Here is a 25,260-nt window from a genome sequence, read left to right on the forward strand (position 1 = left end):
ATTTAACATCATTATAGGACCCATTTTTCAGAGGACCTTGGATGCACTGGTTCTACGACTCTCCTATAACACACCATGTGATCTGCTAAAAATGAACAAATTTGCTAAAGAAAAACCAAGCTATAAGGACAACAATAGCTACCATTTTGCTCACCCATCATGTGCCAGCCATTTGACATGCACTTTTGTGCAGTCCCCCACACCAGCAAGGAAGGTACCATTATTCCCCCTTTTACTGAAGAGAAAAATGAAGATCAAAAAGATTAAATTACCTGCTGAGGCCGCAGAGCTAGTAAGTGTTGAAACCTGGATTCAAAGCCAGGTCAGACCACAGCCAAAGCATGTACTCTCTCTGCCACAACACAGGGCAAGAGTTTCCACTAGAAATAAAGCCACCTCACAAGGAATGGAAATGTACTATTCAGAGTACAGTGAACTGAGGGGAAGGATAAGTACCAGGCACCTGGGGCAAAGGGACAGCTGTCTTAAGCTTGGTTTGTATCTAAATCCTTTAAAGAGTAGGGCGAGTGACTTGGGGACGCAGTAGATTTAAAGTATTTTGCAAATGAGACTACAAGGGGAGCCAGCAGATAGTAATGCAGGCACCATCCAGTGAAACTGGAAACATGAGCAGGAGGTGAAAGGAGATCAAAGTCAGGAACGGTGGGAGGCCCGCTGTGGGAGAGGAAGGCACGTGGAGCCTGGACACTTATGGGTGATTGGAAGAGAGGAGAAGGAGGGGGAAGCTGCCACTGGACACAAAGTAAAAACGAGGAAGGAAGGAAGGGGAGAAGCAGGACAGAATGGCAGTGTAATTCGGTCCAAGTACCCTTTATGACTAATGCTCTGTGCCTGGGTCCTGCCTGCAAGAAGGGACAGGTGACTCCCCTGGGCTGCATGAGAGGTCTTTCCCTGCTCTGTCTGTCCAGGAAGAATGGAGGTCACCATGGAGACAGCCGTCCCCGGTCCCCACAAACTTGGCCTCCTTTTCCCAGGCCCCATAGCTTAAACAGGCGCCCCCCACCCCCCTTTAGCAGTTTAAAGCTCGCTTCAAGAGCTCCGGTTGTGGCTCAGCAGAAACAAACCTGACTAGGATCCATGAGGACGCAGGTTCAATCCCTGGCCTCACTCAGGGGGTTAAGGATCTGGCATTGCCATTAGCTGTGGTGTAGGTCACAGACACAGCACGTATCTCGTGTTGCTGTGGCTGTGGTGTAGGGTGGCAGCTATAGCTTCTGTTCGACTCCTATCCTGGGAACCTCCATGTGCCATGGGTGTGGCCCTAAAAAGACATAAATAAATAAATAAATAAAACTAGCTTCATATTATTGGTTAGAGGAAAAACAAAACAAAGACACACAAAAATAAAAACAACCTATTTTGGCATCAGTTAAAAATTGGTGGAGTTCCCTGATGGCTCAGTGGGTTAAGGACCCTGTGTTGTCACTGCTGTGGCATGGGTTTGATCCCTGGCCTGGGAATTTCTGCATGCCATGGGCAAGGCCAAAAAAATGTGGTTACCTAAAAATGGTTTTTCCATACAATAGCAACATTCTAAATGACGAAAATCTATAGGTATACATATGCAAAAAGATGACCTATGTACTGATGAATAAAACAATATAAACCGTTAAGTAGTACACATAATATAAATCCTTCCCTGGAACTAAATAGCGCCATATAATTTATTAGTATGTGTACAAAAAAGATCAAATTGTAATGAATGTTTACCCAGGGGACAAGGAAAACAGGTGATGGGCTTTCACTTTCTATGGTCTGTATTTCTGCAGTATTTCACATTAGTAAAACTTTGTATTATATGCGTAAGTAGAAAAGGGAAAAAAAGAAAGAAAATGTAAGGATCTCTGAAAAGACCATGGATAAAAAGTTAGGTCTCCCACCTCATCTCAATGAAGAAAAGTAAAATAGTCAAAATGTAAGTCAGATACTTCCCACTGAATGAAATGTTTCATACTCCTAGAATCTAAGAGAATTACAAAAATATGGCCTGATCCTTGGGCCTCTGCCTTTCTCCAAAATAGTTTGGGGTGGCAGGAGCTGGACTTCTAGCCAAGATCCCTCTTGTTCATGAGGCATCAAGGAAATCCCCCAGTGACATGAACCAAGTAAAGAAAGTACATTCACACCCAGAGAGCTTTCAGGAAACAAGATCCTCTCTTATCTTCATCAACAAGGAGACTCATCTTTCACCAACTCATTGAATGAGCCCCTTTGTTTGCCCTAAAGGATCATCATATATTCTTTCCCTGCTTCTACGCAAAGTCCAGGTGCCCCAGAATTCAGCCCTGAGAGGCACAGGAGGAGTCCCAGTACAAACTTGTCCACATTTTCAAGAGAAAACAGGACCTGAGATGGCAGGGCACTGAGAAAGGGGGAGGGGCTACAGATAGGTACAAAACTGTGCACACAAAAATGTCTGCTTTTGGAGTTCCTGCCGTGGCTCAGTGGTTAACGAATCCGACTAGGAACCATGAGGTTGTGAGTTCGATCTCTGGCCTTGCTCAGTTGGTTAAGGATCCGGCGTTGCCATGAGCTATGGTGTAGGTTGCAGATGCAGCTCAGATCCCGCGTTGCTGGGGCTGTGGTATAGGCCAGTGGCTAAAGCTTGGATTGGACCCCTAGCCTGGGACCCTCCATATGCTGCTGGTGCGGCCCTAGAAAAGGCAAAAAGACCGGGGGGAAAAAAAAAAATAGAGTCTGCTTTTGTGCGTGTCTTTTTGTTTTTTTTTATGGCTACACCTGTGGCATATGGAGGTTCCCAGGTTAGGGGTCCAATCAGAGCTACAGCTGCCAGCCTATGCCAAAGCAACAGCAATGTGGGATCCAAACCACATCTGCCACTTACACCGCAGCTCAGGGCAATGCTGGATCCTTAACCCACTGAGCAAGGCCAGGGATCGAACCCACAACCTCAAGGTTACTAGTCGGGTTTCGTTAACCACTGTGCCATGATGGGAACTCCCAGAAATGTCTGATTTATAATTAAGTTTCCATACTTACATATGCAGCAGCTACATCATATGTCCCACAACAGAGAACATGAGAAATGAGAAGGTACAGAGCCTGGCTCAGGATGATGGGAGACAGGCACCCTTAGTCCACCAGTGTGTTGGCGCTGAATGCAGTGACCTCAGAGCCTCATAGAAGTGTGGGATGCCACCGGCTGACCCACCATGGCGCCCTGTGGGTAGAAGTGCTTGGCAACATTCATGAGCTCACACTTCATCCATGTCAGGGCACAGGGAGGACTGGGCTGGTCGGCCTTCCTACCACTCAGTGCTTTCCAGCCTCCCAGAGACTTCCCACCATCCACCAATCCTTTCTCAGCCCAACTTCCTTTCCAAGGGCTTCTCACCTTCTCAGCCCCCAAATCCTGTCCCCCACATCCAAATCTTTCTCAAACAAATCCTTTTTCTATCAAGTTCTCAAAAAAGCAGTCAGCATTCACTGCTTTCTTCTCCTCACCACGGCTTCGCTCTAATTCCTGATAGTTGAGTTGGACCCTCCACTAAAACTACACTCTTGAGGGTCACTTGAGCCTCTCACAGGCCCCCATCTTTTCCTCTCATCCCTCTCCTGCCTTAGACACTCTTAACCATCCTTTTCTCGAAGCTGAATTTCTGTGGCTTTGGATTCCCTTGGTTCCTTGTCCTCAGTATGTTGTTGCATCGCAACCATATTCTCCAGAATCCTCTTCCTCGGCCCACCCCTTAAATGTGGGCATCACCCAAAGTTAAAGTCTGGTCTCTTCCCTCACGTGATCTTCTCCCCTTTCTGTGCCAACTGAGGGCTGTCAGATGAACACCCCAGGCCCCCAATTTCACTGCAGCAGCAGCTCCCCCAAAACATATTGATGGTGCTTCCTACTCAACATGTCATCTGAACTCTTTCTTTGCACCTCGTCCCCACCCTCAGAGCTGCTTCTTCTTTTAAGACTTAAATCTCAGTCAATTTGCAAAGCCAACATTCCAGATACCTGAGCTAGAAAACACTAAGTCATAGTCAACAGCTCCGCCTCCATCCCAGCACTTCAGTGCCATTGAATTTTAAGGACCTCCAAAAATGCTCTTAAGGCTTGAAAAAAATTATTTGGTGCCAAAGTATAAAACAAGATTGTAAAATCAAAATTAAGAATAATTTAAACATCCCTTCAAATAAATTTATAAATATAGAACTACCATATGATCCAGCAATCCCACTACTGGGCATATATCTGGACGAAACTGCAATTCAAAAAGATACACGCACCTGTATGTTCACAGTAGCACTATTCGCAATAGCCAAGACACAGAAAAAACATAAATGGCCATCCACAGATGAATGGATGAAGAAGCTACGGTACATACACACAATGGAATACTTCTCAGCCATAAAAAAGAATGAAATAATGCCATTTGCAGCAACATGGATGCAAACTAGAGATTCTCATACTAAGCGAAATAAGTCAGAAAGAGAAAGACAAATATCATATGATATCACTTATATGTGGAATCTAAAATTTGGCACAAATGAACCTAACCACAGAATAGAAACAGACTCAGACATGAAAAACAGACTTGTGGTTGCCAGGGGCGGGGGATGGGGCCGGTGTGGGAGGGAGTAGGATGGACTGGGAGTTTGGGGTTAGTAGATGCAAACTATTACATTTAGAATGGGTAAGCAATGAGGTCCTACTGTATAGCAGAGGGAACTGTGTCCAATCTCTTGGGATAAAACAAGATAGATGCTGATAAGAGCAAAAGAATGTGTGTATGTGTATACATATATACACAAACACATGACTGGGTCACTTTTTGCTCTACAGCAGAAATTGACAGAACATTGTAATCAACCATACCTTTTTTTTTTTTTTTTCCTGTCTTTTTAAGGCTGTACTCGCAGCATATGGAGGTTCTCAGGCTCAGGGTCAAATTGGAGCTGTAGTCACTGGCCTATATCACAGCCACAGCAATGCCAGATCTGCCAGAACGCCAGATCCTTAACCCAGTGAGCGAGACCAGGGATTGAACCTTTGTCCTCATGGATACCAGTCAGATTCGTTTCCACTGAGCCATGGCGGGAACTCCAATAAATCAACTATAATTTTTAAAAATTATATTTAATACAGGATACTGGTAAACTTTCATACGTTTGGTGCTTTATGTAGCAGGCTCTACAAAGATCCACAATGGGTCCGACCTTACACAGAAAGTCCAGATATTTGACTTCACAGGGTCTCTTGGGTTTACCTCCTCCCTTCCATTCCCATTGTTCTGGTTCAGACTCTCTTGAGCTCTTTGTTACATTTCTGCAGGTCTTCTTTGTTTGCTTTTTAGGGTCACGCTTGTGGCATATGGAAGTCTCCAAGCTAGGGGTCAAATCAGATGGGCAGCTGCTGGCCTTCACCACAGCCACAGCAACACCAGATCTGAGCCACATCTGTGACCTACACCACAGCTCTCGGCAACAGTGGATCCTTAACCCACTGAGCAAGGCCAGTGACTGAGCCAGCATCCTCAGAGATACTAGTCAGGTTCTTAACCCACTGAGACACAATGGGAACTCCTCTGCAGGGGGTCTTAAAACACAACTGATAAACATCACTCCCTCTTCAAAAATGTGGATAGTGCCCCCAGGACCTGCAATGTAAACAAGCTCTTTACGTGGCATTCAAGGCTGCTTCAATCTAGCCCTATCTTACCTCTTATCCCCTCTGTTACATCCTCCCACTCCTCCTCTGCTGCAGCCACACCAGACTCCAATGTTCCCTGTACCCCCTCTTGCCCCATGGAATGCCCTCCCCCTGACTTCACCACTGGAAAACTGGCCCTTGTCTCAAGGATCAGTTCAGATGGCTGCACCTCAGGGAAGACTGCCTTCCCAGGGTCCCTGGCCCAGTCTTAGTTTCCTGAGACCCTGGAGCAATTTGTGATACACTCAGACCCCCATGAGTCCTTCCACTGCCAAACCATATGCTTCCCAAGAGCAGAAAGCCACGTCCCAGTCAATCACCTCTGTGTTTCCACCCAGTCTCACACATGACAGACAGTAATGTGCCCTGAAGTACAGACCCCCCCCCACCCCTGTGTCCCCCCACATTATTGATGGTGTGTGCAGAGGACCCTTAATGAGGTCTATACCAACTAAATTTGGTAGCTATGAGAAATGCTGAGCTTCAAACCCACCTTAACCATTCTTCCTAGGTTTTGAATGGTGAAAAAGAGCATAGGCTTTGGAGTCAAGCCGAACTGGCTTCAAATCTCAAGCCTGACACTGAATTGACTATGTGACCTTAAGCAAAGTTGGCTTGACTGGCCTCAACCTCCTCCATCAGTAAAATAGGAATTATATTTAACTCAGTGGACCATTGTGAGAATTAAATGAGTTAGGACATTTAAAGTCCTGAGCCTGGCACCTGGCATGTGACTGGGGCCTGTAAGTAAGTGGTAGCAGGAAACAGAAGCAAGGCCTCAGATTTCCCCAACCATCTGACCTTCTCAGAAGTTGTTCCCCTCCCTAGATGCTCATATAAAATAAAGATTCTTCTATCAGCAACACGAATTCAAGATTCAAATTCCATGGTGCTGCTTGTATATGTCAAAGTCATCATGGAGAACTAGAAGGAGCATAAGATATACTCTATGGCTGCTAAGAATGAAAGAGGTCAATCTAATAATTTCCTGATATAGAAAGATACCCAAAGTGTTTCATCATTAAAAGGGCAAGTTACAGTAAAGTGTGGAAAATAACAACATACATAAATATGTCAGTACATATACATACATAGACACACAAACACACACCTATATCTATGTATACGTCCATTTGCGCCTAGAAAACCTCATATATCCTAGGGATATATGAGAAATTGTTGATAGTGGTTATCTCTAGGAATAGGTCTAGGAGTGCCATTTACACTCTTCTGTACTGTTTGAATTATTTTTATCAGCATATGTGTTTATAATTTTAATTTTTTAAATTTTTTTATTTTTCTGCTTTGGAGGGTCACACCCTCGGCATACGGAAGTTCCCAGGCTAGGGGTCCAATCAGAGCTATAGCCACCAGCCTACACCACAGCCACAGCAACACAAGATCCGAGCCACATCTGTGACCTACACCACAGCTCATGGCAATGGCAGATCCTTAACCCACTGAGTGAGGTCAGGCATCGAACACACAACCTCATGGTTCCCAGTCAGATTCGTTTCCACTGCGCCATGATGGGAACCCCTATGCTATAATTTTTTAAAACCAGTTTTTAAAAACGGTAGGAGAAGGAGGAGGAAAAGGAGAGGGAGAGACAGGGAGAGAGGTAAGGCTAGGCCATGGATCAAGAGAGCTGGGTTCCACTAGGAGTCCTGCAACCTCAGGCAAATCACGTCCCCTCTGCACATCTCCTTTACTGCTGAAATAGGGGAGTTGAACTAAATGCTCTTCGGAGAAGATTTCCAGGTCATCAGATGATGTCTGCAAGGTGCTCTGAGAGTACCTTTTATCCACAGAACATCTCTAAGTTGTTTTGATGCTTTAAGCATCAGGTTTTCAAAAAGGAAAATACATACACTATTTCACTTTGACCTCCTTCACATTTCAATGAGAAAGCGTTCCTGCCATTTCACAGGCAGAGCAACCAAGTATAGACTGTGATGATTACTTGCCAACCAAATACACTGCTCACCAGACTGCTGTTTGCAAAGAATTACGACGCCAGGAGTTTCTTAGCTCCCAGTTCGTTCTGAGCTCTTCGGCAGAGGAGGCACAAGGCTTATGCAAAAGAAGCTGAAGGCACTCCTGGCTGGTGGAAAGAGGGTGAGATGTAAAGCAACTTCCCCCTGGGTCAGGGCATAAACAAGGCTCACTCCTAGCACATTTAGGAAGTAGGTATTGAACCCTTGGGATCAACTCCACATCCCTACCCCACCTGGAGTGAAAGCTTCACCTTGAAGATGCATTTCACTGCAGTCATTTTCTGAGCGTTTTCTGGGTCAGAAGCAGTGAGAGCAGCTAAACCGAGGCTGCTGATGGAGTTGCTACACCGAGGGCAGGGTACTGAGTTACCTGCTCTCCCACTCACCCACCAGCTCACCCATCAACCTGCAGGTCAGGTATTTTTCCAGTCTCCTGGGCAAAGCAACTTCACACAGCTCTGAAGACAAGTGACCTTGTTTCTGCTCACAAGGGTGGGTCCCTGCCTTGCAAAGGGTACCTACTCCTACCCTAGAGCAATTTGCTTTGGTTCTAACCCTATATCTCAACTCTCCATTCTTCTGGTAACTTTCCACCGTGAGGGATCCTCCTGGTTCAGGCTTTAAGTTCATTGTCTGGGCATCAAGATTTCCCAGCAATTGCAGAAAGTACGGAAAGAATATGCTTGCAAAGAAAGGAAGAGCCCGATCCACCGACCTCACTAGCAGCAGCCTCGATTTTAAGTGGGAAAACCAAGACCAGAGGACAGCTAACATCCTACAAAGTAAATCGCCCCTGAAAATAAAATTAAAAGCTGTGTTTAAAAAAAAAAAAAAAAGGAGTTCCCATCGTGGCGCAGTGGTTAACGAATCCGACTAGGAACCATGAGGTTGCGGGTTTGGTCCCTGCCCTTGCTCAGTGGGTTAATGATCCAGCGTTGCTGTGAGCTGTAGTGTAAGTTGCAGACACGGCTCGGATCCCGCGTTGCTGTGGCTCTGGCGTAGGCCGGCGGCTACAGCTCCGATTCGACCCCCAGCCTGGGAACCTCCATATGCCGTGGGAGCGGCCCAAAGAAATAGCAAAAAGACAAAAAAAAAAAAAAAAAAAAGCTGTGTTTACTGAGAAAGCATGCTGGTGTTCCCACTGAGGCACAATAGGATGGGTGGCATCTCTGCAGTGCTAGGACGCAGGTTCAATCTCCAGCCTGGCAGAGGGGGTTAAGGCATTGCCACAGCTGCAGCATAGGTCACAACTGTGGTTCACATTTGATCCCTGGTCTGGGAACTCCAGATGCTTCAGGGAAGTAAAAAAAAAAAAAAAAAAAAAAAAAATCCAAAAGCATGCAATCAGGCCACTAAGCAGTAGTCAGCATGCTGGTAAGTTTGCTGTGGTACCTAGTGATCCTTGAGAGGGGATAGTGGCCACTGGCATCTGTGGCATTCTATTGAGACCTTCTAAAAGTATTAGTTGACTCCACACTCACTGTCACATCTGGGTCAAGTTTGCTGACTGCTTCCTTGGCCTCTTTATGCCCCTCAGGACTCACTGGGGCCATCAGCTGTCTTGCGGAGTCCCTTCCTTTGTCTCCCTACTCAGGTCCCTTCATGAGACTTAGCTTTGTCCTCTGCCCCCTCTTGATCCTGGGGCACATCTTTCCAAGGCCTTTTGAAGGCCTTTCATCTTTCGGTTCATCTCAGAACCCCTCCACATGTTTATAAAGGCCTAGCAGCCCCACTCACCGCCTTTGGAAGCTAAAACGCAGCTCCAATGAACCACTGGGCCCAGAATGCAGCCAAAGAAGAGAGCGGCTGGATTGCAGTGGGAGTGTGTCCATGACAGAGAGTTTTGTTGAAAGAAACAAAACATTCTCAAAGGCCTGAGCAAGCAGTATGCTGGGGAGTCCAACCACGGGTAAAACTCACTCTCTGTCCGGGTAAGGCAGAAAGGAGGCAGCACCAACCAAATAATAACTACCTTGTCATCCTTGACAAGGTAGTTTCTACTCTGACATGCCTTAAAGGACAAATAAAGTTAAATGCACCCAGGGAAAATGCACTCTATACAGGAATTTGGTGGGGGCGGGGGGTTCTGAAATGTTTTTAACTTTTTTGCTATGATAAAGCCAATCTTGTGTATATTGGTCTGAGACACCCACTCAGAGGGCTTTTCATAGCTGTATTCTGAGGGTCAGCCTCAAACATCCACTGAAAAATGAGGTGGGAGTGACTGTATTCTTGTTGAATAACTAAATTTTTCTAGCAATGGACATATTGCTGATGTAAGTTAAAAGTCAGCTGTTACACTGGAGAACAACTGGGGAACACGGAGGTGGGAAGATAGCCCCCTTAGGTCTAAAGCATTCCTCCTTACTTCCCCCTCCACCCCATCAACAGTGAGGGTCTTCATTAACCACTCTTCTTTTTAAAGTTTTTGGCCCTGCCCACAGCACGTGCAAGTTCCTGGGCCAAGGATAGAATCTGCACCACAGCTGTAACCAGAGTCACAACAGTGACAATGCTGGATCCTTAACCCCCTGAACCACCGCATTAGCCCCTCTTCATCATCTTCTATAGGTAAAATCAGGGGGATTATTTACAGTGTAGAATATTCTTCAAACTTCCCCTATCACCCAATTCAACCAGCATTTCTTGAGCACTGCACACAAGGCAGACGCCATGTCAAGCACCTGCATCCCCATGGACACCAAGACGAATGTCCCTTCTTCAAGGAACGCATAATCTGGAGGAGAATCACAGCTGTAAGTGACCAATCAGTACAGTGTGAAAAGTGACAGGGCAAGGAGAGGAGAGGTGTCTTCCTGGGTTAGGGAAGAAGGAAAGCATCAAAGGGTAATGTTTGAGCACGGCCTTAAGGGATATTTGTGTGAGAGTTCATGGCTGAGGAAAGGGAAAAACATACTCCAGGCCAAGAAAACAAGAGAAGCAAAATCATGGAGGCATGAAAATGTACCCCACGTTTAAATAGTCATAAGCACCCAATGTGGGGGTATATAGAGAGGGAATGAAGCCCAGAAAGGAGGTTGGAACAGGTTGGTTGTTAAGGTCCCTGGCTGCCTGTTTAAACTTTATTTGGGGGCAACAGGGTGCCATTAAAGGTTTTAAAGCAGGTGAATGACTCAGTCAGACTCAAAAATAATTCTGAGATCAGGGTATAAGATGGGTCAGAAGGATAGAGGCTGAAGGACAATTATTTAAACATAAGATAAGAATAGGGACAGTGGAAATTGAAAGGAAGGAACTAACTTGAAATTTTTAGAGGAAAAATGAATAGGAGCTGGCAGCCAACAGGATGTGGAAGTGTGACAAGAAGAAAAACCAAAAAAGCTGCTGAGTTTCTTACCTGGGAGGATGGTGACAACAAAAACCTAGCTATGAAAACAGATCTGGGGGGTGAAGAAGGGGCCAAGAGGTCCTATTGCTACCTGGTGAGTTTGAGACCTCTTGATACAACCAAATGAAGACCATCAGCAGACAGTGATAAAGCCGACCTGGAACCAAGAGAGGAGATGGGGACTAGAGACAATGGTTTAGATGCATTGGCAACGCCAACAATTAAAAACTAGTAGAGAGGAAGGAACAAAAAGAGAAGAAAGGCACAATGGAAAGTAAGCTGCAAGGAGAAAAAGGAAGATCAAGGAAAGGCATAGTTTCAAAGCGAGAATGCTTGACAGTCAACTATTGCAGAGAATCTGTGACTTGGGTCTAGAAGGAGGCCATCACGTTTGACCTCAGACCCCCATTTAGATACTAAAGCAGCTTTAGTATCACAGTAGGGAGAGCTGCCTTATGACAGTGAGGATATTGTGCAGTACTAATTAGCATCTTCATCCTCAGATGTCAAAGGACTATGTCGGAAGTAGGATTCAGAACATTAATTATTAAGAGCTAATCAGGGGATTCAAGCCTAATAGGTTAAATCATTGAAAACATAAAGAAACATATAAAGGTATACAACTAATTGCCTAACTTCAGACCATTCAAGATGTAGGATAAGAGAAAAAAATTAACTCTTAAAATTAAGAGCCTTGGAATATTGATGTCCACCCAAATATGGTGGGCACAGTGAATCCAAGCAAGCACTCTACAATATACACACAAGGGTTCAAGTCCAGCTTTGATCTTCTAGGTGTGTAATCTTGGGTAATTAAACTTCTCTAAGCCAAGTTTTTTCATCTAACTAGGATAGTGATAAAATAACAGATACATACAAAAACTCTCAGTATAGTGTGTAGCACATAATAAATGTTGATATTATTATAACTATGCAATTATTATAATAGTTTCATTATTCTTTAATTTTGTAATACATAACTATTTTTGAGCCATTCCCCTCCACGTGCCAAGCATGGCTCTAGGTGCTGGGAATATTTAAAAAAAAAAAAAAAAAAAGGAGTAAGACCCAGTTCTCCATCGCAAGAAGCATACCCTAAAGATGTAGAAGGCAACTTGACAATTACAAAAAAGATAATCCTTTCTGCAACAAAGGAATGAGAAAAGTGCTCAAAGACATGCAGGAGAAAACACCTGATGCTACCAGAGGGCCTGGGGAGGGAGAGAAGCCACTAGGCAAGGCTATGAAGACGAGGCAACACTCAGGCATTAATAAGGAAATCTGCAAAGAAATTTTAAGGATAATGATAAATATCAAGGTGCCACTAACACACACACACACACACACACACACCCTTGAAAAAAATGTCAGCGAAAGAAGGTTCTTTGCCCAAGGGCAAACAGCAAGAGAAAAGGAGCTGGAAGCAACCCAGACTCTTGTCATCCAGCTCAAGGAGATATTTTGGCTGCAACAATCATCACGTAATATTTACACCCTTCCCACCTGAGTGTGGGCTCTATGTTATACAAAGTAAATTAAACATGTCCTGCCTGTCCTCTAAAACTCTGCTGTTTAAAGATAGGTAACTCAAACATGTAGAAAAATTCAAGAACTTTGATGATAAACTATCCTCTCACAATAGTGTTCTCAAAGCAACAATTTTCAAGTTCAGTTTTGGTCTCAAAGGTGAAAATATTAATAGATTTTTTGGCTCTGCCCTTTGAAAAAATAACAGGGAGAAATATTAAAATTGCATGGTTTGATTTTTCAAAAAGTTAAAAGTAGAATGATCCAGCAATATGCTGGATTGTACTTCTGAGCACATACCTAAAAGAAGTGAAAGCAGGGCATCAAAGAGATTTTTGTACACAGCAGCATCATTCACCACAGCCAGGAGTGGGAGCAACCAAGGGTCTATCAATGCATGAATGGATAAACAAAATGTGAAAAACACATACAATGGAATATTATTCAGCCTTTACAAAGAAGGAAATTCTGACACATGCTACAACATAGGTGAACTTTGAAAATAGCACGCTAAGTGAAATAAGCAAGTCATGGCATTCCCTGGTGGCACACTGAGTTAAGGATCTGGTGTTGTCATGGGTTCTGCTGTGGCATGGATTCCATCCCTGGCCAGGAAACTCCCACATGCCATGGGCGTGGCCAAAAATAAAAAATACAGGAGTCCCTGCTGTGACACCAGTAGGTTAAGAATCCAACTGCAAGAGTTCATGTCATGGCACAGCGGAAACGAATCTGACTAGGAACCATGAGGTTGCAGGTTTGATCCCTGGCCTCGCTCAGTGGGTTAAGGATCTGGAGTTGCCATGAACTGTGGTGCTGGTCGAAGATGTGGCTTGGATCTGGCATTTTGCTGTGACTGTGGTGTAGGCTGGCAGCTGTAGCTCCGATTAGACCCTTAGCCTGGGAACCTCCATATGCCACGGGTGCGGCCCTAAAAAGAAAAAAAAAAAAAAAAAAAAAAACAGAATCTGACTGCAGCAGCTCAGGTGGACGCAGAGGTGTGAGTTCAATCCTAGCCAGGGACAGTGGGTTGAAGGATCCAGCATTGCCACAGCTGCCGCAGCTGTGGCTCAGATTCAGTCCTGGCCCAGGAACTTCCATATGCCTCAGGTGTGGCCGTAAAATAAAAATAAAATAAAAAATAAACAAAAAATAGAGAAAAGCCAGTCAGAAAAGAACAAATATGATAGGGTCCCACTTATCTGAGGTAGCTCGAGTGGTCAAATACAGAGAGAAAATAAAGTGGTGGTTGCCAAGCTCTGCGGGTGGAGGGAGTTGGTGTCTAATGGGTGCAGAGTTTGAGTTTGGGAAAATGAAAAAAGTTCTGGACATGGACGGTGATGATAGATACACAACAATATACAAGCGCCTATGCCACTGACCTGAATACTTAAAAGGCTTAAAATGGTAACTCATGTTATATATACTTACCATCATGTCAAACAATTTTTAAAAATTGAATGGTTGCCATGCTTATTGAATATGTGTTCCTCATCATTTAGGGGCAAATAAAGACACCTTATCTCTGACATTCAGCTACAATGCCATCTCAAGAGGGGAAGAGAGACTAAGACCAGGCACATTAGAAAGTTCTTTATCTAAAGGAGCAGCGTCCAAGTGAACATTCCCTGGGAATGGACACCTTGGCAACCCACTGAGAAGGTGGCTTTGTGGGCAGCCGTCATCTCACAAGTTTTAATTAATATAATTCCCCATGAACTAGCATCACCCCATTAGGGAATGACTGGCAAAGTGCACATTCCAAAAATTACTGATTGAACTTCTAAGTCCTTCTTACCTTGGGTAGGGCTTTATGTAAGACCCATGAGTATAATTCATAAATCAGTGCTTGCTCTTAAGACACAGGGAACAGATTCGTGGTTACCAAGGGGGAGGGATAAACTGGGAATTTGGGATTAGCAGATGCAAGCTATTATATATAGAATGGATAAAAACACAAAGTGCTACTGTATAGCACAGGGAACTATATTCAATATCCTGTAATAAACCATAATGGAAAGGAATAGGAAAAAGAATACATATATGTATAACTGAATCACTTTTCCACACAGCAGAAATTAACACAACATTGTAAATCAACCACACTTCAATAAAAAAGGTACAAACTTTCAGTTATAAATAAAATAAATACTAAAGGTATAATGTACATGACAAATATAATTAATACTGCTGCATGTTATATATGAAAGTGGTTAAAGAGAGTATATCCTGAGTTCTCACAAGGAAAAAAACTTTTTTCGATTTCTTTACTTTTGTGTCTATATGATAGGTGTCCACTAAATTTATTTGGATAATCATTTCATGATGTATGTAAGTCGTATCATTATGCTCTACATCTTAAATGTATATAGTGCTGTAAGTCAAATATATCTCAATAAAAACTGGAGGGAAAAAAGAGCTGTCTAGATGAACAAATAATAAAGGACAAAAGAGTTAAATAGCAATAAAACAAGTCTATGATTATGTTCAAGTAAGCAGTATGTGTTAACTAGCACTTTAGCAAACTTGGAGAAGGGAGAGATTTCTGGGGGCTGGAGTGTTCCAGGAAGATTGATGGAAACCACTCTGGAAGAAATGTTCAGGATTCAGTAAGCAGAAGCAGATCAACCCTGTTCAAGCAGTGGGTTTGTGATGGGAAGTCGTAAGATATGAGAGTGGAAAGAAATAGCAGCCCGATTGCAATGGCTCTTAAAAAGTAACCTTCTGTTTGGATGTCCACCTCTACCCAGAGAGAGGAACCCATTGTGGAGATTTCTGAGACGGGGCAGTGTCTGATGAACATGGCGGTCCCATGTAAGGTGGCTTTGGAGAGGGAGACCCTTAAGAAGAAAGCTCAACTCCAGGCCACTGATGATATACCTGGGGGCCACCAAGTTACAAAAAATGAAACCAAGCACATGTGTTTGTTAGGTTAAAGTTATGACTTTAAAATGGGTAGGGCCATATGCATATAGAAGCAATGAATTTTTCTTGAAGGCTACATGGGAAACTTATTTTTTGACATCGGTAACTTTGTTAGGAGTAGGACTAGAGGAAGGGAAGGCAGACTTTTACCTGCCATTGTACACCCTTGTACAATGTGGATACACTTCTCAACCATGGCACACATTCATTTTATAACTTTAAAATTCTTTTTAATATGACAACCAGACAGTGTTAAAAAAAAAAAAAGGACTCTTAACCAACAAATTCAAAACAGTTCTAATTATAAAGTGAAATGGCTCTCAATCTTGTTTGTACCATATCTTAAGCTCTTTCACATATAGTGGAGATGTTGTGAGAATGACCGAAAAGCAATAGTACAAAGCACAGAGAACTAACTGCACATCTGAGGCTTCACTTCAAAACAAACAGATGAGTCACCCATAATAAAACACCTCCTTTTTGGTTTATGTAAATGAAAAGTCTTGCCTGAGTCTATTCCAAATCAACTCCTCAATGAAAACAAAAATCAAAAATAATAGCCCACAGTACGTTTCACAAGACATATCCCCATCGCAGTAAATGGCTTTTTCATTCTTCTGGTAGCTCAGACCAGAAGCTTGACTTATTCTTTTTCTCTCACCTTCCCTAGGCAAGTTCCATCAACTCTACCTCAAAGATCTATCAAGAAGCCAGATGCATCTCACCACCCCCCACCCCATCCCCCTGGTCCACCATCTCTAACCTGAACCACTTAGAGCAGCTTTCATTCCACTCCCTGCTTTCACTCTTGTTCCCTACAAACAATCTCCCATAGGACAGCCAGAAAGATCCTCCTAAAACACCAATCTGAACAAGTCACTCCCCTGCCCACAACTTCCAGTAACTTCCTATCACACGAATAAAAGCCAAAGGCCTTGCCTGGCTGCAAAGCCTGCATGATCCGATCCAGTTTCCTCCCCAGCGTCACATCCTGTGCGCTCCCCTGGCTCCCTCCACTCCAGTCACACTGGCCTCCTGCTCCCTCTCAGGACAGGGCAGCAATCCCACCTCCAGACCTTCCCACTCCGCCTGAATCTTTTCCCCGAAACATCCCTTTCCCCTCTCTCGCTTTCACGTGGGTCCCTACTCAAGTGAAAACTCATAAGAGACACCTTTCCTGACCACCCTACATCAATCAGTAGAACCACTTCCCTCTATTTTTTCTTTATATCACCTGAAATTATTATATGCATCTGTTGTTTGTTATTGTTTAGTACTTGTCTCACCCAACTAGCGTCATGTGCTTCATGATGTCAGACTTTCTTTGCCATCTTCACTGCTATGTCCCTGAGCCTAGAACATGTCTGGCAAAGAACTGAAAGCTCAATAAATATTTGTTGAAGACTGAAGTAAGCACAAATCAAGGGACCCAAGATCACTGGATAAAAAGAAGTTTGTGTTTTGTTGTTTTTCCTGGTCTTTTTGCCTTTTCTAGGGCTGCTCCAGTGGCAAATGGAGGTTCCCAGGCTAGGGGTCTGATCGGAGCTGTAGCCACCGCCCTACACCAGAGCCACAGCAACTCGGGATCCAAGTCGAGTCTGCAACCTACACCACAGCTCACGGCAACACAGGATCCTTAACCCACTGAGCAAGGACAGGGATCGAACCCGCAACCTCATGGTTCCTAGTTGGATTCATTAACCACTAAGCCACAATGGGAACTCCAATAAAAAGAAAATTTTCAAACCCCAAATGAGGCATCTAGACAATAGCGCCAGGTAAATTTGGAACAAGAGAACAAAAGTCATAACGTTAATTGACGGGCATATAAATTCATCACTTACCTACAGCATTCTGAGAATTCACATGTATGCTTGACATTAATTCATACTTCGCAACATCACCTGTTTGCACACTGGAGGGCCAATCTTAAGGTTTTGTGGCTAAGGAGTAAATATTGTAACAATTTTCCTCCTTCCTTTCTCCAGAACCAATGACTGTGGAATGAAAAGTTCTGAAGAAAGCAGGCAATCACTGTCTCAACCTGAAGGCCCCGACTGTTCAATTATTCCACTGAGAAGATCTGGACAAAGCCCCAGGCTTGGAACTAGGAAATTGGGTCGAAGTCAAGTTCTCCACAAACTGAGGGACTGTGGGCAAATCATTGTATGTTTCCGATCCTGTTTCCTTGACCATAAAGCAGGAAGGATGACATCTTCCCTGTTTTTTCTCACGGTCATTGTAGATTAAAATGAGATGATGCATTTACGAAGGGCTCCTAAAAACTAAGTCCACCATACGTCGTGTGTGATCGTCATCTTGCACCGGCTGACCTCAGGTCACATTCCCTTCACTGCCACGGGTGAGATTTGTCTAAACAAAGATCTGATTGGATCCCTCCCCTGCTCAAAACAATTACTGCTTTCAACTTAAACCCCCAATGGCTCAAACTTCTTCACCAACGAAACCCAAACCATTTTTAGGGCCATATTTCCAGCCTATTCCTGGACTATGGCCTACACTCTTCATCCCCTAATCAAATGCTCTATTGCATGTCTCTGCCAGGCTACATGCCTAGGGCTCTACGCCTGCCTATCTTTCCTTCTCCCATCAGGGAAAGCCCAGACACTCCCCAGCCTGAATAAGATCCTTCTTCCTGAGCTTTTTCTCAGGTGCCCTATTGAATCACTTTGTTTGAAGTCCTTTCCCCCACCAGAACTGGGTCTTCATTAGTTCACTTTTTGTGTCCTCAGTTTAACAGGGCAATGCATACAGTAGGCAGCCAATGTTTGTTCTTTCTGAATATTTCTTAAATGGCTCTCTCAGCCCCTCCAGCTCTAACTCTCTAGGACTTGGAGTCAGTATTATGAAAGGTCTTTTCTTACTCTTCCACCCCTGAGGAAATATTCTGGAAGGTAAAGCTGACTGAATACTCAGGGGGGTTTCTGAAAACAGGCAGGAATTGAGCAGAGGGACAGATTGAGGCTAGGGGGCCTCTTTCTCATCCTTGTGAATTAAGATGTGCTTCATTTTATTTGAGGTGCTATGAATTCTCAAGTGAGACACACCCATATTTAAGTCTGGTACAAAAGGAAATGATTTTCAACTTATTCATTTTCAGGATTATCCTAGTTTCTCCTTTTCATGATGGAGGAAACTCCTGAAGTGATTATAATTCAAAGTAATTATTGTTCTTGAGCTGTCAAGGTACCCCGTTATTCTTTTCATAGATATCCTGGATGATCTAAGCCCAGTTCAATGAAAAATCTTTTTTTTTTTTCTACCCTTGTATCTTTTGGGCTGCTAAATTTATGGCATTCAAAGGAAAGGAAAAAAGTAAGCCCCACTTTTGCCCCCACTGCTAACATGATATATATCTGGGTTTTAATTGCCCTTGTAATTATACCCTTGGCCAGGTCTGCACAGGCATAATGCAGAAATTAAACATTATGGCAAAGCCTAAAAAGGCATCACTGAAGTAGGAAGACCCGACAGCTTTGTAATACTTCCAGCCACTAGGAGAAGGAAAGGTAAAGATGAAAAGGAGATCTGGGAATGTCAGTAAACTAGCTAGCAATCCAGAGGAAGCATTTTCTGTCTATGGCCATCTCTAAGACTGTGTGAACTATAGGGCTGGGAAGCCCCTGGTGGTTTGATATTCAGCTAAGGCTGGAAGAAGGTGGATTGCTCAGCTGTGAATTAAGAAATAAGCACAGCAACAAAGGAAAACATACTATGACATTTTCTAAATATTTACCAAGGGGAGTTGACAATACAGTGAGTGGAGCCAGATCTGACAGTGAATTCTCCTGCCTCCTACACCTTTCCATGGATCACCATCTCCATCTCTAAAACCAGGCGACCTTCACCTCTGGGGCTGTCAGAGGAAAAACTGCCTCTCTGCGACAAACCCAGGAAATGCTACGTGATGATGCTGGCACAGAGGCCACTGCATTCACTCTTCCTCCCTTGATTTCTTATCTAAAGTAGAGGAGTAACCAAAGAGCTATCTGTAAAAAAACTGTCAATATGAACTACTTTTAGGATAAAATACGTCTTTCCACAGTAATTTTCAGCTAGTCATATTCATATGATTTCAGAACCCAGTATCCATAAACTTCCATGCCAGTCCTCATTACAAAATCAACTTTCTCATTAGCCCACACAGCACAGTAATTTTCACTCTTGATCCTCCTAAATCAATTGATAAATGTTAATCTGCAGGTCAAGTTTATTAAAAAAAAATTATGGGAGTTCCCATGATGGGGCAGTGGAAACGAATTCGACCAGGAACCATGAGGTTGCAGGTTCAATCCCTGGCATTGCTCAGTAGGTTAAGGATCTGGCGTTGCCATGAGCTGTGGTATAGGTCGCAGACGAGGCTCGGATCCTGCATTGTTGTGGCTGTGGTGCAGGCTGGCAGCTATAGCTCCAATTGGACCCCTAGCCTGGGAAACTCCATATGCCACGGGTGCAGCCCTAAAAAGCAAAAAAAAAAAAAAAAAAAAGAAGAAGAAGAAATGTGCTTTATATCACTTTAAACCTTCCACTGGTCATGTTTCCTATCAGAGAGTAGAATTTTGCATTTGATTTTGAAATTTGGAATAACATACTTCAAGAGCAATTTAGTGACTGGGTTTAGATTAAACAGGTTATCTCACAGTCCCAATAATTCCCTAAAGTCTTTTCCTTCTCCACTGCTCCAGAAATGCCGTGTAATTGTCTTAAAATCTGCACTGTCTCCAGATACCTATTATGCAAAAATGCATACATCTGTACACCTAACAGGCAATGGGAAATAGTGTAACAGTTTAGAGTTGAATGCTCATTAATGTCTTCTATCTCCAATACCTTTCTTCTTTTCTTTTCTTTTTTTAAATTTCACCAGGATGAAAGTATTGGATATTAAACTATATCTTTTCACAATCTTCCTCCAAGGAAAGAGAACTTCAGTGGTTTAATACTAGGCAGAACTTCAGGAAATAAACCCAAAATTGGCCTTGAGAGAGACACAGGAAAGAAATGGACTAGGAGGATAAGACACACACAAGACACATTCCATAGCTGCCCATAAATGACCAGGTAAATTACCGTCATGTCCCACCTTTAAGCAAGTGGCTACACAAATAGAAGGCTAGACTCAATGACCTCCAAGGTCCCCTCCCAACTCAACAGCAGTTGCCTCATGAATTTTTTATAGTCATCTTCCATCCTATCACGCTGTCCCCATGCATCATCAAGCCCTCCTGGCCACTTCCATGACTGAAAGGAAAATCTGTTTTCAAAAAATCCATGCTTTGACTACTGCCAAAATTACAGTTCTGTCCTTGAAACAATGACCTGAACATAATGGGCAAGGCTAAATATCTCTGAGCAAGTAAGTGTCCAATACCTTCTTCAGGCAACATTTTTAAAGCTTCTCTGATATAAGCAGAATTATTTCCCGAGTTCTTGAGTCAAAGACTGTGACGCTAATAGACAATCCTATAAACCACATCTTTCCAGCTTGCTTCTATATCCCCTGCCAACTGTCAAAACTTAAAAAGACAGTGGAACTCAACAGCTGAGTTTGATTCCTGGCCTCACCTATCATCAGCTGTGTAATGTAAGGCAAATTATTTAATCTCCTTGAACCTGGGTCCTCACTTTGTAAAGTACTGATACTATGAGCTGCCTTGCAGAGTTATTGTGACAATAGGATAAAATAAAGAAAACTCTGAGCTTTATTTCATTCCCTTATTCACTCAGCAAAGATTAACTGAGGGTCCGGTCCATCACCAGCCAGGCACTGAGCTAGGCACTGGTATGTTAAAGACAGGAAAAAACTAAAGCTATCACTATTTACCAAAAACAGCCCGTTTCCAGAATTGACACAGCCCTCCGATTTTGACTTAAGTTCAAGACTTTCATTCACAGCTAGTTTGCCCAAATAGTCATTTTTAGTTTGCCATATAGGATCTCCTGCCATGCCTTGACCTACCCCAAAGCTAATCATCTAGCAGGTGGTCTGCTAGAAGACTCTCCCCTTGAGAACACTTCGAAGCAGCAATAAGCAGAGCCTGGCTCTCAGCTGGGCAAGCCACTCAGGAAAACTTGATCTGCCTGGGCTCCAAGGCCCGTCCTAGATGCCTGGGAGGTTTGGGGTGCTTTCAATTCCATGAGTGGACCGAGTCTTCCGAGAATTTGAGATTAACAGGACTGGCTCATCCCCAATCATTGTGACTAGGTCACTGATAAAGCTAAGGGCAACAGCTAAAAGGGTCTAAGGGCCATTTTTCATAATGTAGGGCTTATGTCTTTCAGCTGTACTTTATTCTGGGGTTTGATAACATCCTGTATAAATGACCCACCTCTGAGAAGTCAGTTGGTTTCAAGGCTGATGGGCTCTTCTTCAACGTGAGCCTAATACTCCTTTTCCTAACTAGCTCACAGCCTCTGGGCAAATACAAGCTTAGCTGTTTGGGTGCTGAGCATTCAGGACTCTTAAACATCCTGCACTTACAAAAAAAAAAAAAAAAAAAGTTTCTAAAGACATTCTGGAACCCAGGGCTCCTAGCAAAAAATTTAAAATCTGACGCTGAAATAGGAAATGACCTGCCCTAGGTCATAGGATCAGAAGGGTGGTCAAAGAGGGAATTCTAAAATAAAATTTGGTACCATCTGTGAGGCTAAGAAAAGGTTAGTGGATAGTATAGAAGTGCCTAAAATTTTTGATTTGCAGATTCCTCTCATTCAAGAGAAGCCTAAATCATGTTCCTTAGGAACTGAAGTATAGATGTGACTAACACAAAGCTATGGATTTTGCACCGCTGCCTCCTACCTGGAAGTGACAGCCTAGCTTCTCCTCACACAAGCTCTGGGTGCAAAAATACTGTCACTATATATCTCCCCCCCCCTCCTCCATCTGATGCATCTAAAATTAAAAACAAAACTGTGGCTTCTGTTCATTTTCCTTCAGCCAGTTAAGCGTGTTATTATTAACTCCTGGCGCTTGTAACTGCTCACTGAAAACAGTGGTTTGGATATTAATCGGCAGTAAATCAGGACCCTACCTGGGGCTGGTTGTCACGGAAACGGTACCCAAGCCCTTAGCTACTCTTGGAAGTCTGGGCGAGTTGGTGGGAGTTGGGGATTGTTTTAGTGCTCCTGTTATTCCTCCCACTTTCTGCTATTTCTCAAGACCAAGTTGTTGGAGAAAGAGGAACTGGTGAGGCGGGTGAGAGTAGAGTGGACTGTAGAAGCTTGGAAGAGTGTAACTCCTTGGGAGAGGAAGGGTGGGGGTCCTTGGGGGATGGCTTGGGACACCTCGATCTTTCCTTCTTGGGGCTGCATCTGTCCACTCTCCGCGTCGTTCCCAACTCCCGGGGACCGGGGTCCCTCTGATACCCTGCCCTCCCTGCCTGGGACCTGGGCTGCCCTGGGAGCGCGTAGACAAGTTCCCCAGAAGAGAATCTGAGTAGTCCCAGGGCTGACAAACCCGGCAGCCGGAGGCAGAGAGGGCGGCGCGGAAGTCGGAGAGGCTAGCGGCAGAACCCCCTTCCTCCCTGTGACGGGGTCCTGGAGGAGGCAGCCCGGGACAAGAACACGCACCACCCCCTCACCACCCTCCCAGCGCCCCCGGGCGATGCTCCAGCATCCGGCTCTCCAAAGCAAGCACCCAGCTCGCCAAGCGCCTCCAAAGCCCACGCGGATTCCCGCGCCCTGGGGCGATAGCTGCCGCAGATAGCTGCTCTACGCCTGGCACCCAGGGCTGGGCCCCCACCCAGTCCCCTGGGCCCCGCGCGTCACGCGCCCCCTGGGCCCAGCGCCTCCTCTGCGCTCGCGCCGCGCGCCCCAGCCTCGCGCCCCAGCCTCGCGCATCTGCACCCGCACCCAGCTCCCAGCTCCCAGCACCCTCCGGCGGCCAGGCCCTCCCGGGACTCACCTGAGCTGGGGCTGTAGCAGCGGCCACCCGTAGCCCGGGGGCAACAGCGGCGGCGGCGCAGGGGGAGGAGGGCAGCGTGGGGCTCCTGGCACAGCGGCCGCCGGGCGCCTGGTGCTGCCGAGCCGCGGACCCGCCCAGAGATATAAATAACATTATCTGAGGAGGGACATTCCTGCCGGGGGACATCGCTGCTGCCGGGACCAGATAGTCCCGCGGCGGGGGCGGGGAGGCGGGGCCGCAGCCTCCCGCAGCGCCAGGCCCAGCCCCCGCCTTCCCCACCCACTCCCGCACCTGCCAATCAGCCTCCGAGCCTGGGGCCACCTGCCCGGCCTCCGCCCGGCTCCGCAAGCTGGCCTCGCCTCCCAGAGGACTGTCCGAGACGCCAGAAGCCCCAGCGGCCCGCAGCGCCCCCATCGCCGCTCACCTCCCATAACCGCGCGCTATCCCGAGCCCCCTGAGGCAGCAAAGGGATTTGACTCTGCAGCTCCGGCCTAATTCCTGCGCCTAGAGCAGTGAGCCTGGCCACAAAAATGAGCCCTCCAGCCTTTCCCGCCCCGAGTCCCCACTGGATACAGTCAGGTCTTAAAAAGACATTAAAAGACATGCTTAGGCCGTAAGGTAGATGAAGCGGGCACCCCAGCAGTGCGCCCCCGCTGCGGCGCGTTTGGGGAGGGACAGATTGTTCCAGGGGGCTGGTGTGTTAGAAAGCGCACTCCGAGGCTGGCTTCTCCTGGCTGAGAGGGCAGGGGTAGGCTTTGGGCCCGAAGACCCCCGCCCGCAGCCCGCGGGCTGGGTGTCTCCGTTTCTGTTTGCAAACCTGGTGTGGTCCAGCAGGACCCAGCAATGCTGGCGGGGCACAGCCCGCAATCCCACTGTTCGCTCGTTGCTTACTGGGGCTGTAATCAACAGGCAAGCTACCACCCCAGCCCCCCAGCACCTCCTGGCCAGCCCCGGTTTCTAGGTGAACGGAGTCTTTCTCACTGCAAGTCTGGGTGGGGTGGGATGCTGTAGGCCAGAGAAAACTCTAGAGCCAATGACCGTACTAAAGAGGAAAGACAAAGCGCCTCTGAGTCACCTCGGGAAAGACTCACAGAAGCATATGGGCAGCTTGCAAGGTTGTCCACTTTCTTGACTTTCTTACTATACAAGGTCATTGTTCAGTAAGGTTTGATAGTGTACACCTTGCTGTCACTTTCATCTTTTCTCCATGGACAGGGACGGTTTCTCACCAGTCATCAGCCTAGGTAATCTTAGGTGTTTTGGAGAAGGCTGTGGAGATTTAAAACGCAAGGCTATAGAAAAGAATTTTAACTTGGATGATGCCTGGTGTTCTGAACAACGGAACAGTTTTACTCCTGAGTTATTTGCTTGGGAGTATAATTATGCTGTTTTCCAGGATTCACCAGGAAAAGGGTGTTTAAGTGCCAGATGTGCGTGCTTAGTTTATACATTGAACATATGCAAAGATACTTCACTTCCTGCTGCAGTAACACTTCGTGAGAGTGGGCATTTAGACAGTGAGTTGTGCTAAGTGGGGCAAACGCCACAGATACTACAAACTACAAAGCCACAGAACTCTTCGCCCCACCACCCTGTTGTCTGGACCCTTATTAAGTTCAATTTCCCAAGATGCACTAACAATATAAGGAAGATAATTTCTATGATCTTTGATGAATATTATCAAAGTGTGTGGTCATCCATTGTATTTATAGTGATCCACTCTTCCCTCTCTCTGGTAACATCTAAGAATCCATTTTTTTTTCTTACTGAGTTAGAAACAAAAAGGTCTTTTCATTTAAAGATCATTTAGGAATCAAATTCTGGCAAGGAAAACTCAAGAAAAACA

At 45.1% G+C, this 25,260-nt stretch overlaps 1 protein-coding gene across 5 annotated transcripts in view; it reads right to left on the minus strand.

The window, feature by feature from the left end:
- The window catches only part of SPTB (spectrin beta, erythrocytic), a 141,708-nt gene extending 118,084 nt beyond the window's left edge, over positions 1-23,624 (minus strand). For all 5 annotated transcript variants that reach the window (XR_014810944.1, XM_013978290.3, XM_084969428.1 and 2 more), the window contains exon 1: positions 23,415-23,624. The gene's annotated coding sequence lies outside the window, so the exon portion shown is untranslated. The remainder of the gene's footprint in view (positions 1-23,414) is intronic.
- Positions 23,625-25,260: the final 1,636 nt, after the last annotated feature.

Source organism: Sus scrofa, chromosome 7 (genome assembly GCF_054392235.1).
Source record: "Sus scrofa isolate SSC_HxYL_T2T_F1_AM1 chromosome 7, Sscrofa_HxYL_maternal_Yorkshire_Landrace_v2.0, whole genome shotgun sequence".
In the NCBI taxonomy this organism is placed as follows: domain Eukaryota; kingdom Metazoa; phylum Chordata; class Mammalia; order Artiodactyla; family Suidae; genus Sus; species Sus scrofa.